Source organism: Helianthus annuus, chromosome 12 (genome assembly GCF_002127325.2).
Source record: "Helianthus annuus cultivar XRQ/B chromosome 12, HanXRQr2.0-SUNRISE, whole genome shotgun sequence".
Taxonomy (NCBI): Eukaryota; Viridiplantae; Streptophyta; class Magnoliopsida; order Asterales; family Asteraceae; genus Helianthus; species Helianthus annuus.
The window spans coordinates 41,659,332-41,673,748 of NC_035444.2; the positions used below are offsets into that span (position 1 = coordinate 41,659,332).

Below are 14,417 nucleotides of genomic sequence, written 5' to 3' on the forward strand. Positions count from 1 at the left end.
TCTCAGTACACTTTGATGCTAATGGACGTTATGTGCTGAAACCCCGCTTCAAAATTCCAAAAGAATGGATTCTCTTGTCAGCTCCAAGGATAAATGATTTGTACGTCCTTGATATGAGCCAAGCTATTACTACGTCTGCACAAGCAACTTGTTTCGTTTCCAAAGCCACAGAAAAAGACTCTATCTCTTGGCACAGACGAATGGGTCACATTCACTTACGCAAAATGAATCATTTGGTTTCAAATGAATTGGTGAATGGTGTTCCTCTTAAAAACTTCCATCTTCAAGACGTCTGTGTTTCGTGCCAGAAAGGAAAACAAACGAAGAAACGACATCCTACTAAGAAGATCAACACGGTGGCAGTTCCTCTTGAACGTTTGCACATGGATTTGTTCGGTCCTGTCAAGCACAAGAGTATTCGGAATGATCAATACTGTCTCGTGATTACTGATGACTATTCAAGATTTTCTTGGGTGGCATTCATGGCACACAAGAGTGAAACCTTTGGTATTATCAAAAACTTGATCATTCAGATTGAGAATTTGTATAAGTTGAAGGTTAGGCGGATACGTAGCGACAATGGTACTGAATTTAAAAATCATGCCATGGCGGAGTTTTGCACTTCAAAGGGTATTCTTCATGAGTTTAGTGCAGCTTATACTCCTCAACAGAATGGCGTCGCTGAACGTAAGAACCGCACACTGATCGAGACTGCTAGGACAATGTTGGTAGAGTCGCAGTTGCCCATTCCATTCTAGACTGAAGCTGTGGCCTCTGCATGTTACACATTGAACCGAGTCCTTACAGTAAAAAGGCACAACAAGACCTGCTTAGAGCTTCTTCACAAACGGAAACCAGATTTGTCTTATCTTGAACCGTTTGGAGCTCCATGTACAATCATCGATCCTAATGGAAAGTTTGGGGCAAAAGCAATTGAGGGATACTTTCTTGGGTATGCCACCCCTAACTTACGAGTCTGGAATCTAGAGACTAAAAGGGTCGAGGAATGGTCTGAGGTCAGAGTACAAAGGCACACTTTGCCAGTCAAATGTCCTGGTCAGCCTTGGATGTTTGAGTACGATGACATTTTCAATTCGATCAATCTTGAAGCCGTTGAAGAAAGTGTTGCGGCAAGGATGTTTTTCGAGAGTGACAATGCAACAGTTTCACCGGTGGTGCGTCCAATTCTTGTCAATCAAGAACCATCTTCGGTGAACAATAATACTCTCGACAATGAGGATTTTCATGATGCAACCGAATTGAACGAATCTTCAGAGGATGATGAATTTCTAGATGCAGATCAAGAAGCTCCAACAACAGCAGTTCATGGTACTTCAGAGGGTACTCCTCCAGTGGATGCCCATAGAACAGCTGAAGCTACTGCATCATCCTCTTCGTCAATTCCGGGCATTGATTTAGTTGTTGATCTCAATTTCAACAATCTGGGAATAAATATTCCAGTTCCAGATAATCCAGAAACAAGGATTCATAATACCCATCCTCATCAAAACATCATCGGAAATGTGCAAAGTGGCATTCAAACAAGAAACATGTTGCGAAACAACAACAATGCAGGCCTGTATGCAGCTATTCGAGAATCCGGGCAACAAAACGATTGGTCTTTCGCGTGTTATGTTTCATAGGAAGAGCCAAGAACTTGGAAAGAAGCCATGAGAGATAACTCTTGGGTTGAAGCAATGCAGGAAGAACTACAACAATTCTAGAAGCTTGGTGTCTGGAAACTCGTAGAGAAACCTGCTGGCTACAAGAAGATTGGTACCCGTTGGGTGTTTAAATGCAAAAAAAAATGACCGCGGAGTTGTTATCCGGAACAAAGCACGTTTAGTCGTTCAAGGTTTTTGTCAGATAGAAGGAATCGACTACAACGAAGTCTATGCACCTGTTGCACGTCTGGAAGCAATTCGGATCTTTCTGGCTTATGCCTCATTCAAAGGATTCAAGGTTTACCAGATGGACGTCAAAAGTGCATTCTTACATGGTGTGGTTGAAGAAGAGGTGTACGTCGAACAGCCTCCAGGTTTTGAAGATCCTATCCATCCCGATCGGATTTGGTTGCTCAACAAAGCTCTCTATGGTCTTCATCAAGCTCCGCGAGCTTGGTACGCAACCTTATCAAATTATCTACTGGAGAATGGTTTTCGAAGGGGTCTTATCGACTGTACTCTTTTCATCAAAGAACAAGATGGAGATCTTCTTCTGGTACAGGTATATGTTGATGATATTATTTTTGGTTCTACTAATGATGTCTTGTGTAGGAATTTCGAGCGCATTATGCAGGATAAATTCGAGATGAGTGCTATGGGGGAAATGACCTTCTTCTTGGGCCTACAAGTGCAACAAACTGAGTCTGGGATATTCATCCATCAGACTAAATATGTTGGTGACATGTTGAGCTGGTTCCAGATGTCTGATGCAACGCCCATTGGTACCCCACTGCCACAAAATCACGGAATTACTCCAGACTTGAAGGGTGAAGCTGTTAACCCCTCATATTACCGCGCAATGATCAGATCTCTTATGTACCTCACAGCATCAAGACCAGATATAATGTACCCAACATGCCTGCTTGCCAGATATCAAGTCAACCCGAAGGCCTCACATCTTGCAGCTGTAAAAAGGATTTTTCGTTATTTGAAGGGTTGCCCTGACACCGGTCTATGGTACCCTAGGGATAATACTTTGACTTGATCGCATTCAGTGATTCTGATTTTGGCGGATGCAAAATCGACGGCAAATCCACAACGGCTAAATGTCAGTTTTTGGGAAATCGCCTAGTCACATGGCAGTGCAAGAAGCAGACTTGTGTCGCTACTTCAACATGCGAAGCTGAATACATTGCTGCCCCAAGTTGTTGCTCTCAAGTTCTTTGGATCCAACAACAATTACGCGACTACGGTTTTGAATTCCTAACTACTCCTATTTACGTTGATAATTCTGCTGCATTACAGATCACTAGAAATCCTGTGCAGCACTCAAAGACCAAACACATCGAAATCAAGTATCATTTCATACGTGATTGCTTTGAGAAAAGGCTAATCGATGTTGTTAAGGTCCACACCGATGACCAACGTGCCGACCTTTTTACCAAAGCATTTGACAAATCAAGATTTGACTTTTTATTATTGGTAAACGGCATTAAGGTCAAGCAAGAGTAAAACCAACATCGGAAAATCATTTTTGTAAATATCTTTGTGTCTTTTAAATTTATCTTAGTTTATTGATTTTAGGGGGAGTAAATCAAAATTTGAAAATCCAAAAACATCGAAAAATTTAAAAACACAAAAACAATAGAAAAGCAAAAATGAGTTTCCTGGCGAGCAAAAGAGAAAATGATAGTACATCAGTGGTCTATCCAAACCTCTTTAAACCTTAAATGAAAAACGATAAGCAGCTCTATATAAGATGTATCGGTAGGCTCACAATCATTTTAAAGTGTGCAGGGTGATATAAACTTAAACCGACTGAAGACCAGGTGGGAACCATTCATTGGCATATGGTCTTAGTACCGTCGTTTGATAGATTGCCGAGGTTCTGAGATATTCGGTCTTTATGCTGCTTATCATCTGGGTATCATGGTTGTATCTTTTACCGAAAAATAACGGGGACGCAAGTCTAGATCTTCCATGATACTATACATACGTGTACATACTGCATTCGACCTCAATAAGTGATCAACAATCACATGTCCATATCAAAATAAGTGATAATATATCACATTTATCCGGGAGTCAAGTTCGTCTCTCTGCTGTACGAAAGTACTGACCTGTTCACGGACTTGCTCCTGTGCCTTCATGCATATGAAAATCAAGTTCCTCATCAATAAGTGATTCTATCACATAGGGCTTGTTTTCAAATCAAAATAAGTGAGAATCTCACATCATATAAGGTCAAACAGATGATAATCGGTATACTCACCGGTAAGATGAACCCTCGTGCATACCTTGATACGGGAATGTGTCGTGATGTGGATGAACACCGGTCGGTAAGTATAAATCATACCTTAACGTATCCCCTCGCCATGATTACATCTGATAAGTTGAGCTTAAGTGGACAACAATACCGATAATTGTTATATGATGCTTATCTTAATGTTAACTAACTGAACAACAAGAGCGTTTTAGCATGACCGTACACTGATATGATTCTCTTACCCTCGAAACTCGCAAAAAGAATGTCTGTATATATTTATTTACTGTTTTCAGTCTTTGCATTTCGAAATATTAAAAATACCAAAAAGATTTTAGGTGTGTTTTAATATAAACTTTATAAAAGCCAAAAAGATTTTATTTCTATTTTATTTTCGATCGTACGATGTTGGATCTCGAGTCTTCGTTACCTGAAACCTGACTGAAAACCGAATTGACTAAATCTTCATAAACGGTCGAAATTTGCAAGTTTTGAAAGTTAGAAACTAAAACTGACAAATTTATTAAACTTTCAAACTGTCGGACGGTGTTTGATTGTGACATGGTCATTCGTGTGTCATTTGTTTATATAAACTATATTTCAAGCAGTTGTTCTCATTACGCGTTTAGAGTTCTTGCATGTGCAGATTCTAAAGGCAAGGAGAACATGGTCGATGACAAGCTTCGGAATGAAGACACGACGTGAAGGCCCTCAAAAGATGAAAATGATCGAGTTGCCGGTGACCATCATCAACACCACAAGGATCTCAAGCTATAAGGATCAAGTCTTTCACGAGCATAACTCAAGGGGGAGCTTATGTTAAGGGGGAGTTTGTCAACACACTTCCTACATGAAACAGGGAGTTTGTTGATACACTTTCTGCTTTCAAGACATGAATACTTTGAAGATCCTCCGACATTGAAGACTTGAAAGGACGTCAGAGACTTGAAGACACGAAGATCGAGACAAAGCTACAGCCAAGGGGGAGTTTGTTGGTGCACTTGTGTCTGTACTTTGTCTGTATTTTGTTATGATATAAAACGATGTCTTTTGTTAGTCTTGTAAGTTTGACCAAGTCAACCATCCTCCTGGTTTGACTTGGCCAAACAGTTAGAACCTGATTGTAATATGTTTGTGTCGAAGGATGAGTTGTCGAAGGATGGGTCATCGAAGGATGAGTCATCGATGGATTGTTTAGATCCTTCGATGAGCTCGAAGGATAAGCCTTCGATGGATGTTGATGGACCTCGAAGGATATCATCATTCGAGGTATATGTGGATCCTTCGATAGGTTTCAGATCGATAGATGATCCTTCGATCAGTCTACCTGATCCTTCGACCAGACGAGCTGTGATGGGTATATATATACTCATGTAATGTGTTCACTTGAGAGTGTGTGTGAGTGAACTTAGTCTTGTAGAGAGAATGTATTTTCAGTTTGGTCAAGGGCTGTAACCGTGTCCACTGAAATACAAGAGAAAACTTTGATATCTCGTGTGTCTACCTTTCTCTTTGTAGCTTGTGTTCTCATATAAACTACCGGTTTGCATTCTAGCTTGGATTCCGCACTTGCTAGTGTGTTAAACATAACAAGGATAAGGTTTAACCTCAACCTCCGGGGGACCTACACTTTGTAATCAACTCTCGATCTTTCAATCTTTCCGGTCACAAACATCTGTTGTGTTACTTGTTGCCGAGAAAAGCCCTAAGACATCAACAACTATATTGTCATTACACGCCACTCCCTTCTTTCTTTGTTATCTTAATTGTGGCTGATACACCATATTTTCATACGCAACAACGTTGGGTAGAGGTTGACCCGCAACATTTACCACCACCTGCAATTATTTCTTTTTCTCTTTGGTGACCATGATCCTTGTGTTGGATTTTTTAGGTCATCGCCATCACTGACCACCCTTGGCAGTCTCTATCTCTAGACATCAACCATACATGATTTGTCTACCATCCTTGCTCCATCTGAAACTCAATAGTTTCATAGTGCCTTCCACTTGAAACCATCTTCCAATTCCCATCTGGACTTATATCATATTCTGTGCGACTTTTAGCAAAAACTTCACAAACGGCCATCCTTGGACAACATATTCATCTACTCTCACTCTTCTCCATTGAACAACCAGGGTTGATTTTATCCATATAAAATCAACCTGGCTCTGATACACAATGTTAGAGTTTTGAGGAACAGAACACCCAAAAGATTACGTACGTTCTACTGTCTGATTTTTCATTATGTTATTGATGATAAACTGCTGTTTTTATAAGCATTACAGGTGAAGAGAAAAAAAAAAAAAAACAAGTTTCACAAACAACATAAAGTACGGAACACTCCTAAAGACTTTCAACTCCTCTTAACCCGGAACCACTTCTAGATGAATCGGCCTTCTAGTTTGACATAATATTTTTCCAGCAACAGCTCCAATGGACACTTAGGTAGTTGACAATTCAACTTAAATCTCCAATCCTCACTGTTCACCCTCCAGAAAACACGTACAAAAGCATAAATAAACAAAACAAGTAATAAAGAAACAAAAGGTAAAAAAAGTTGCTATTAAATCAGAATAAACCTGTTGCAAATTACCTGACGGTTATGAACATATTTCAGGAAAGAAAGAACATCAGGATAACAATGTCCCAGTATTTTCAACATTAACAACCTTCGCAAAGCAAATAATGTCCCCATCTTGAAGCTAGAAAGACATAAAAACCAGAAAGTTATTGCAAAAATCTAATTAAATCAATAAAAGAACTGAAACCACAAAGAAAGAGTTGTATGAATACCTCGTTTTCTTTAAAAGTAAGCATCTCGTCAATGTGCACACATTCAAGATTGGGTGTAAAACAAATTTCCTGTATGAAAGGATGATCAAGGTAACAATTCAAAATACAACAAAAGTAGATAACAAACAGAAAATATAATACTGACCTCAACTAGTTCAATTTGTTCACCTTGTTCAATACCAGCCAATTGTTTTAGCTTTGACAGTATGTCAATTGGCTTTCCAGTACCCTTAACGAAGAGCCTCCCAACATACCTGCTTGTTATAAACTATAAGCAATGACAATTCCGTGCTGTATATATACAGTATGAGGATGTAAAGTATATGATAACATGATTGTATATATGTGTACACATGTATGGTTATGTGTTAGCATATATATAGAGAGAGTAGATACCGAAGCTCTTCTTTTTCACGGTCATAAAATATAAAGAAAAGCATAATCTCCTCTTCAGTCTTCTCAGGTAGAGGCATTGGCTGCAGGTCCTACATTGATCAGACAGACAGCCAAATTTACAACAAAGATAATGTCAAATATTGAAAATAAAAGGCTATCAGTGAGATCATACCCATCCAACTTCCACTTCTAAAAACAGATGAAGCTCAGCGTTTTTAACCATATCTGAAAATTTTCTTATATATCCAACCTAAATCACATTGAATTAGACAATTATATATGCCAAATCAAAAATAAAATGCAGAACCCAAAGACAAGAATTTGGATTGTCCCTAAAATTTAAAATTTCCGGTCTTAGAAATTTTCTTCCGCAACTTAATTGCTCATTAGTAATGATTGCAAGATCTTAATGGCGCTGATCTTGATCCACAGAGATTCATCTATTATCGAATCACTTTTTTCTAACACAAACCTAGGTTACCCTCTTTTTAACCGTTCTTTTTTTCTTTTTGTGGTTTTTGATAGCAATGGTCACCACCTTTGCAATGCAAGGGATCCCAATATTTCTCTTCACTCACGCAAAAATTAATCATTGACGTCACACGGAGGCCATCTGATATTATTCATTGATTAATAGCATAAAAATAGTGTCTTCACAACAGATTTTGTGTGGTCAGTTTATGCATGTTTGCAGTAAATTTGCTTTATACTTTTAGTATGAATTATACAATTTGATATGATTCATGATTACAGATTCACTAAAACAAGATTCCGAAGATCAATATATTAATGATGATTGGACGAGGGTCGACCAACATGAGAAACTTTTTTGCCATATTTAACATTATTAGTTTATTTAATTAACTGATCAACACCTATTAAATCCATATTAAAGGTAGAGATAAAAAAGTGCTTACTGGCAGATCTTTTTCCTGAGGTGTCAATGGACGAACAGGGCGATAACTCTGATTAGAGCGTTTTTCCCACAGCCAAAATCGCTGATATTGCACTGGTACACCCAATACCCTAGCAACTTCCTCCTGTAAAATTTTCAGATCTTCAGATTTATAAAATACCACATTAAAAAATGCTACTTGAATTATGTATGATAATAACAAAAGATTGTACCTGGAATAGAGCAAAAGAGGTGTGATTTTGCATATGAAAACAACAAACTTTATCAAGATCCACCAGATCAAAATGTACATCTTTCCCAATCTGTTTATGCAGATCTCTATCACAAGCAACCTAGTTTCATCATATTTCAAGGTAAATAAAGATTTTATGAATCTAAAATAGTAATCCTAAAGAGAGCAACGATGGGAACTAAAACCTTTATGTTTGTATACAATTGTGCCTCTTCTTTCTTCAACCTTATCTGGAAAATAAAATACTCATGTGTTTTTGCGTATGATTACAAAAATTAAAATGAATACCAAATTATAAACTAAAATTCTTACTCTAAGGTGCTCTGCCATATCCATCTCATTCACCTTACAGAGTATTCTAGCCTTCTCACTTTCACGTATATACACAAGCATACATGCAGTTGAATTCTTCGTATAATCAGATGGGGTAGAATTGACCCCAAGGTTAGCTTCGTGTAACTAATTCACAATAATACATAATACATGAATCAGGTATAAGTTTATATAAAGTGTATATCATCCACCAAATTACCTTCTTCCCTCCATAAAGTTCAGACATTACTCTCTTGATATCTTCTTCTTTGGTAACACGTTCATCATCAAATTTAAACCTACAAGATACTAACTTTAGCAAATGCATTAAACAAACATACAATAGAATATATATATGTGTGTGTGTGCACGTGCATGTGTGTGGTTGTGCGTGTGTATTTATGTATATTTCGATGTGAAACATGATGATATAATAGAAAAGCTAAGAGATCAGTACTACTTGTTAAACACATGAAATTTCATACCATTGATCAGAGAGCGTTGGCCTGATATAGGCATAATAATGTCCGTCATGTGCTTCCCCACTGTGAACCAAAACACTGCAAAATAACATAGAACTGAAAACATTTAGACTCTAATCAAATAAGAAACAACTAATTCACAAAAGTTAACATAATTCTTAATGGTTTTCCTGCATATTGCCATAAGTTGAATTAGAATAGTTCTGCCTTACCTATTAACTGTTTTTAGAACTATATATACCAACTTGCTTTATAATGCTATCATATGAGATTTATTCGCAAGAGTTACTTCTTCTCTAATGAACTCGGAGGAATATATTTAACTAAATTAAAATACCTGTGAAGAGTGTAGAGATTGCGAAAACTTCTGTTTGCTAGGGGAGATAAGTACTTTCCATCCTCTCTATCCAGATCAAGTCGCAGGGGGAATTGATAACGGTTGTTTATCTGTCCAATCGAATAATTTCACATAAAAAAATTCCAAATAAGAAGTCTGCTTCTTCACAAGTTATTTTCAACAATATGCAAACTACAAAACCAATCTGCCCAGTTTATATACACACTGATCACATGGTACTTTCTTTAATTGAATGGCATTCACATGAACTGAACCATGTCATAAGGGTTAAAGTTACCGACCTTCACCATTGTATCTTGAATGGGATCATATTCAAAACGCTTTAACTGAAGTTGAAGAACAGGGGGGAAATCAATGAACATGAGACGCTTCTCTGCATCCTGCAAAGGACAACACATGATTGAATTGTAAAAGACCACAATAATTAAATAACAAAAAGTTCTAAATACATAATTTTAAAAGATGACTCCATTTCCAACCTGTAACCCATGTGGTCCAGCACGGTATCTACTACCACCTTCAAGTCGTTCTACCTCTGTATATTTGTCAAAAGAAGCATACACACCGCGACAACCTTTGACATCAAGCTGAAGGCCTGACACAAGATACACGTGTTAACAAAAAACTATAATCACTATAAAACAATTGCATTCTCACAAATATACTTACAGGAAAATGTTTGCTTTCTTATTGATATGTAGTGCACATTTACGCATTCCACATATTTCATATTATGTCCTTCAAATAGTTGTTTAATCAAACCCTCTACATTACTACCCTGTGCCAGCGTAACAACAAGAGTACATAACTACATTATCAGGGAACAGCCAAAAAGTGACAACATTCATGTTTGATGATGGAAGTAGCCATACTTTATATTTTTCTTCAAGTTTCTCAGTGAGAACCCTACTGAATTCTTGAACATCATGCTTCTTAAAAGATTCATACGTATCGAGCCCGAAAGACTTGGTCAACTCTTCTGTGGCTACACTAGTCCCACTAAACTGAAGCTTATAGAATAAGCTCTGCAATTCCAGAGGAATGCTCCCTGATGGCATGTCATTCCCGGTTGTTGGAAAAAGATACACAGCCTGATTCAGAAGGTGAATATGAGTGCCTAATATTATATTTTTAGGGGACATCTATTGATGGTGTTAAACGCAAAATCACCAACCTTTTTAAGGTAAGGTATATGGTATAAAGTTTGTAGGTAAGAGTTCAGATAGTGAGTAGCGCCTTGATTTTTTAGCCCAACATAACCGGTTTCCTTTCTTGAGCAAAGTGACAAATAATCAACGGTTGATCTCCTTACGGTAATAACAGCTTCAATTATACATGTATCGTTCACATTATAACCTCTGCCCTCGTCATACAGCTCACTGAGCGGCATAAACGACTTAAAACCCAAATCATTTGTTCTAGAAGTAAACTCAAACAAATGTTGTGTATCTGCAAGGTAATACATGGAAATTAGAACACTAGGTATAAACATTTCCCTTCTTGTCAATGTGAGACAAATATAAGTAAGGCCTGCCACAAGCAGTATAAGTTATCATAAAAAGATTATGCAGAATATTACTTCCGACATGAACTTTGGACCAGATATGTTTTAATGATTAACATTTGAAGGAATATATATATAAGATGAAACAATATAATAGCACTTCCTTAACCTATAATGTAGAAACTACAAATGAAAACAAAAGTAGATTATTATGCGAGAGGTTTATAGATAAAATAGAAGAAACAATAAAGGCTAAACTTGAGGCCCCGACAAAAGATGCATTAAGTTTCCTCGGTTTTGGGCCTAGGTTGGCATCTTTGGTGGTAAAATTTGCTTTTGTGTATCAAAATAACTCTTTTTTCCTATAATATGAACCACTCCAAATGATAATAGTTATGAGATGGTAAACGCAGCATACAAAGTTATGGAACTTGCTTCAAATGGGGTAAAAACATAGCATGTCAACAAGCTCTTATGGTAAATTGAAGGACCCTATACTTTAACTGTGAATCTTTCATCTAAACTATATGCTTTAGTTCACTATATAAACAGATTTCACACCGTTAGCCGACATTACGTGCAAAGTTTTCCTTTCCAGGCCTTTAGATAGCTTTGTACTCCTTGCAAACAACAACTATAAACACTTACCATTCCTCACGTTTAACGAATGATGCATCTGATTAACTACAGACAAGCTGAACTTAGCATATATGCTACAGCCATGTGGCAGTGTTCTGGAATCATCAGAATGAAGATACATTGATAAGTGGTCTTCCACATTGTCCCCATTCGGATATATGAGTACTCGCCTACACAAACAGAAGACAGCATGAAGTGGATTTAATACACAAATAACCCAATGTAACAAGAAATTACGACATGTCAATGCATACAAAAACAATACCATTTATATCCTCCAGCAATGACGGAGTCAGTATAGAAACATTTGTCCTTGAATCCTGAACAATTCTCTATTTCCCATATGAACCGTGCAGGTGGATGATCATCAAACACTGTGGATTCAAACATTAATGAACTTTACAACAGAATTACTGAAAGAAGCTTATAATGCATAATCTATATATACATTTACCAACTCTTATGAATAGTAAACTTTTGTGTTTTTTCAAAATTGACCACAAAGATTTTTCTTTGAAGTTTGATCACAAACGTTTTTTTTTTACACTTTTCATTTTTCAAATTAACCACAAAGATTTGTTTTTTTTTTTTTTTTTCATGTAACATTACAATTAGTATGGTATTCACTTCTTATAAATTGACCACAAAATTTTTATACTTTGAAGTTTATCGACAACATTTTTCAAAATCGAATGTGTCAAATATAATTGATTTTTTTATTCTTTACCATGACGAACTAAACGTCCGAATAACATCGGTAACCGAATTCGTTGTGTTTTTCTCGATGTTCCGGGTTTTCTCAATGTTCAGGTATAATTTCGTAAAGTTGTATTTCCAACCGTGTTTGTTTTTGTCTCTTTTGCACCGCTACTATAACGAACCGTACTAGTTTAAATACATATACAAGCAAGGCTAAACCGAGATATATATGCAATACTTTTAAACAAATTAACAAATCAAATGGTACCTTCAGTTGATTCAGATCCTTCTGTAGCCACGGTCTCATCCTCTTCAGGCTGCAACATTGAAGTCTAGATATAATTACATTCGATCTGATAATATTTACTGGCCAACCAAAATCCAAAACCCTGGAAACTATCTAAGCATTTCCGCAAAACAGTAGACTAACATGGAACAACTTTAAAATCAAATCTATCATTACAAAACGATGGACTGAAGAGATTGGAAGTTGATTTAATGATCGAATATATATTCGATCTGATAACATGTACGGATCAACCAAAATCCAAAACCCTAGAAACTAAGAATTTCCACAAAACAGCAAACTAAACTAGAACTTTAAAATCAAATTTAACGTTACAAAACGATCGATTTAAGAGATTCAAAGTCAATTTAGTGATGGAATATAAATCGATCTGATAACATGTACTGATCAACCTAAATCCAAAACCCTAGAAACTAAGCATTTCCACAAAACAGTAAACTAAAGTAGAACAACTTTAAAATCAAATTTAACATTTTGTAAGATCGATTGAAAGCCGATCGAATAAAAATATATCCCATCTGATAACTTGTACTGATCAACTGAAATTCAAAACCCTAAAAACTAAGCATTTCCCCAAAACAGTAAACTAAAGTAGAACAACTCTAAAATCAAATCTGACATTAAAAAACAACGATTGAAGAGATTGAAAGTCGATCTAGCGATCACATATAAATATATCCGATCTGAAAATATGTACTGATCAACTGAAATCCAAAACCCTAGAAACTAAGGATTTCAACAAAACAGTAAACTTAATTGGATCAACTTTAAAATCAAATCTAACGATTAACGATCGATTTAAGAGATTGAAAGTCAATTTAGTGATTGAATATAAATCGATCTGATAACATGTACTGATCAACCGAAATTCAAAACCCTAGAAACTAAGTATTTCCATAAAACAGAAAACTAAAGTAGAACAGCTTTAAAATCAAATTTAACAATTTGTAAGCTCGATTGAAAGCCGATTTAGTGATCGAATATAAATATATCTGATCTGATAACATGTACTGATCAACTGAAATTCAAAACCCTAAACTTAGCATTTCCCCAAAACAGTAAACTAAACAACAACTCTAAAATCAAAATTAACATTACAAAACGATCAACTGAAGAGATTGAAAGTCGATCTGGTGATCACATATAAATAAATATATCAGATCTGATAATATGTACTGATCAACTGAAATCCAAAAAAACTTAAGGATTTCAACATAACAGTAAACTAAATTGGAACAACTTTAAAATCAAATCTAACGTTACAAAACCATCCATTGAAGAGATTGAAAGTTGATTGAGTGTGGTGAAGTTAGTAAGCTACGGATAGTTAGCGTGCATGTATGAACTGTCGTTGATATTATTATTATACCCACCTGAGAAGTGATCGGAGGAGACATCGGAGGAAAAGGTGGGGGAATCAGACAGAGGGGATTATGAGAAGGGAGGCGATACTCTCGAGATTCTAGGGATTGAAGCAACAGCGCAGTACCTGGTGACTACATGTTTCCTATATATAGGAGGCTCCAAGACTTTACACGTCACCAAACACGAATTAAACATGACAATATTATTTGAATATAATAAATAAACTAGGTTTGTAAAGCCTTAAAGTTGTGAGCAAATGATGTCTTTAACTAGCATTTACAAGGTTAATTAAATATAACAAAAGTCATCCATCAATAGAATATAATGTTTTTGCTTTTTTATCTTCGAGCAGCATGATTTGATTCAAGATTTTTAATCAGACTTAGGGGTTGTTTGTTTACCTCTTAATGAAGCTTTTAATGGTTCAGACCTCTTACTGGTTCAGCACTTAATGGTTCAGAATGTTTGTTTCACGAGCAGATGT

At 36.4% G+C, this 14,417-nt stretch overlaps 1 pseudogene; it reads right to left on the reverse strand.

Moving 5' to 3' along the window:
- Nucleotides 1-5,966: 5,966 nt before the first annotated feature.
- LOC110892648 lies at nt 5,967-12,587 on the reverse strand (annotated as a pseudogene).
- Nucleotides 12,588-14,417: the final 1,830 nt, after the last annotated feature.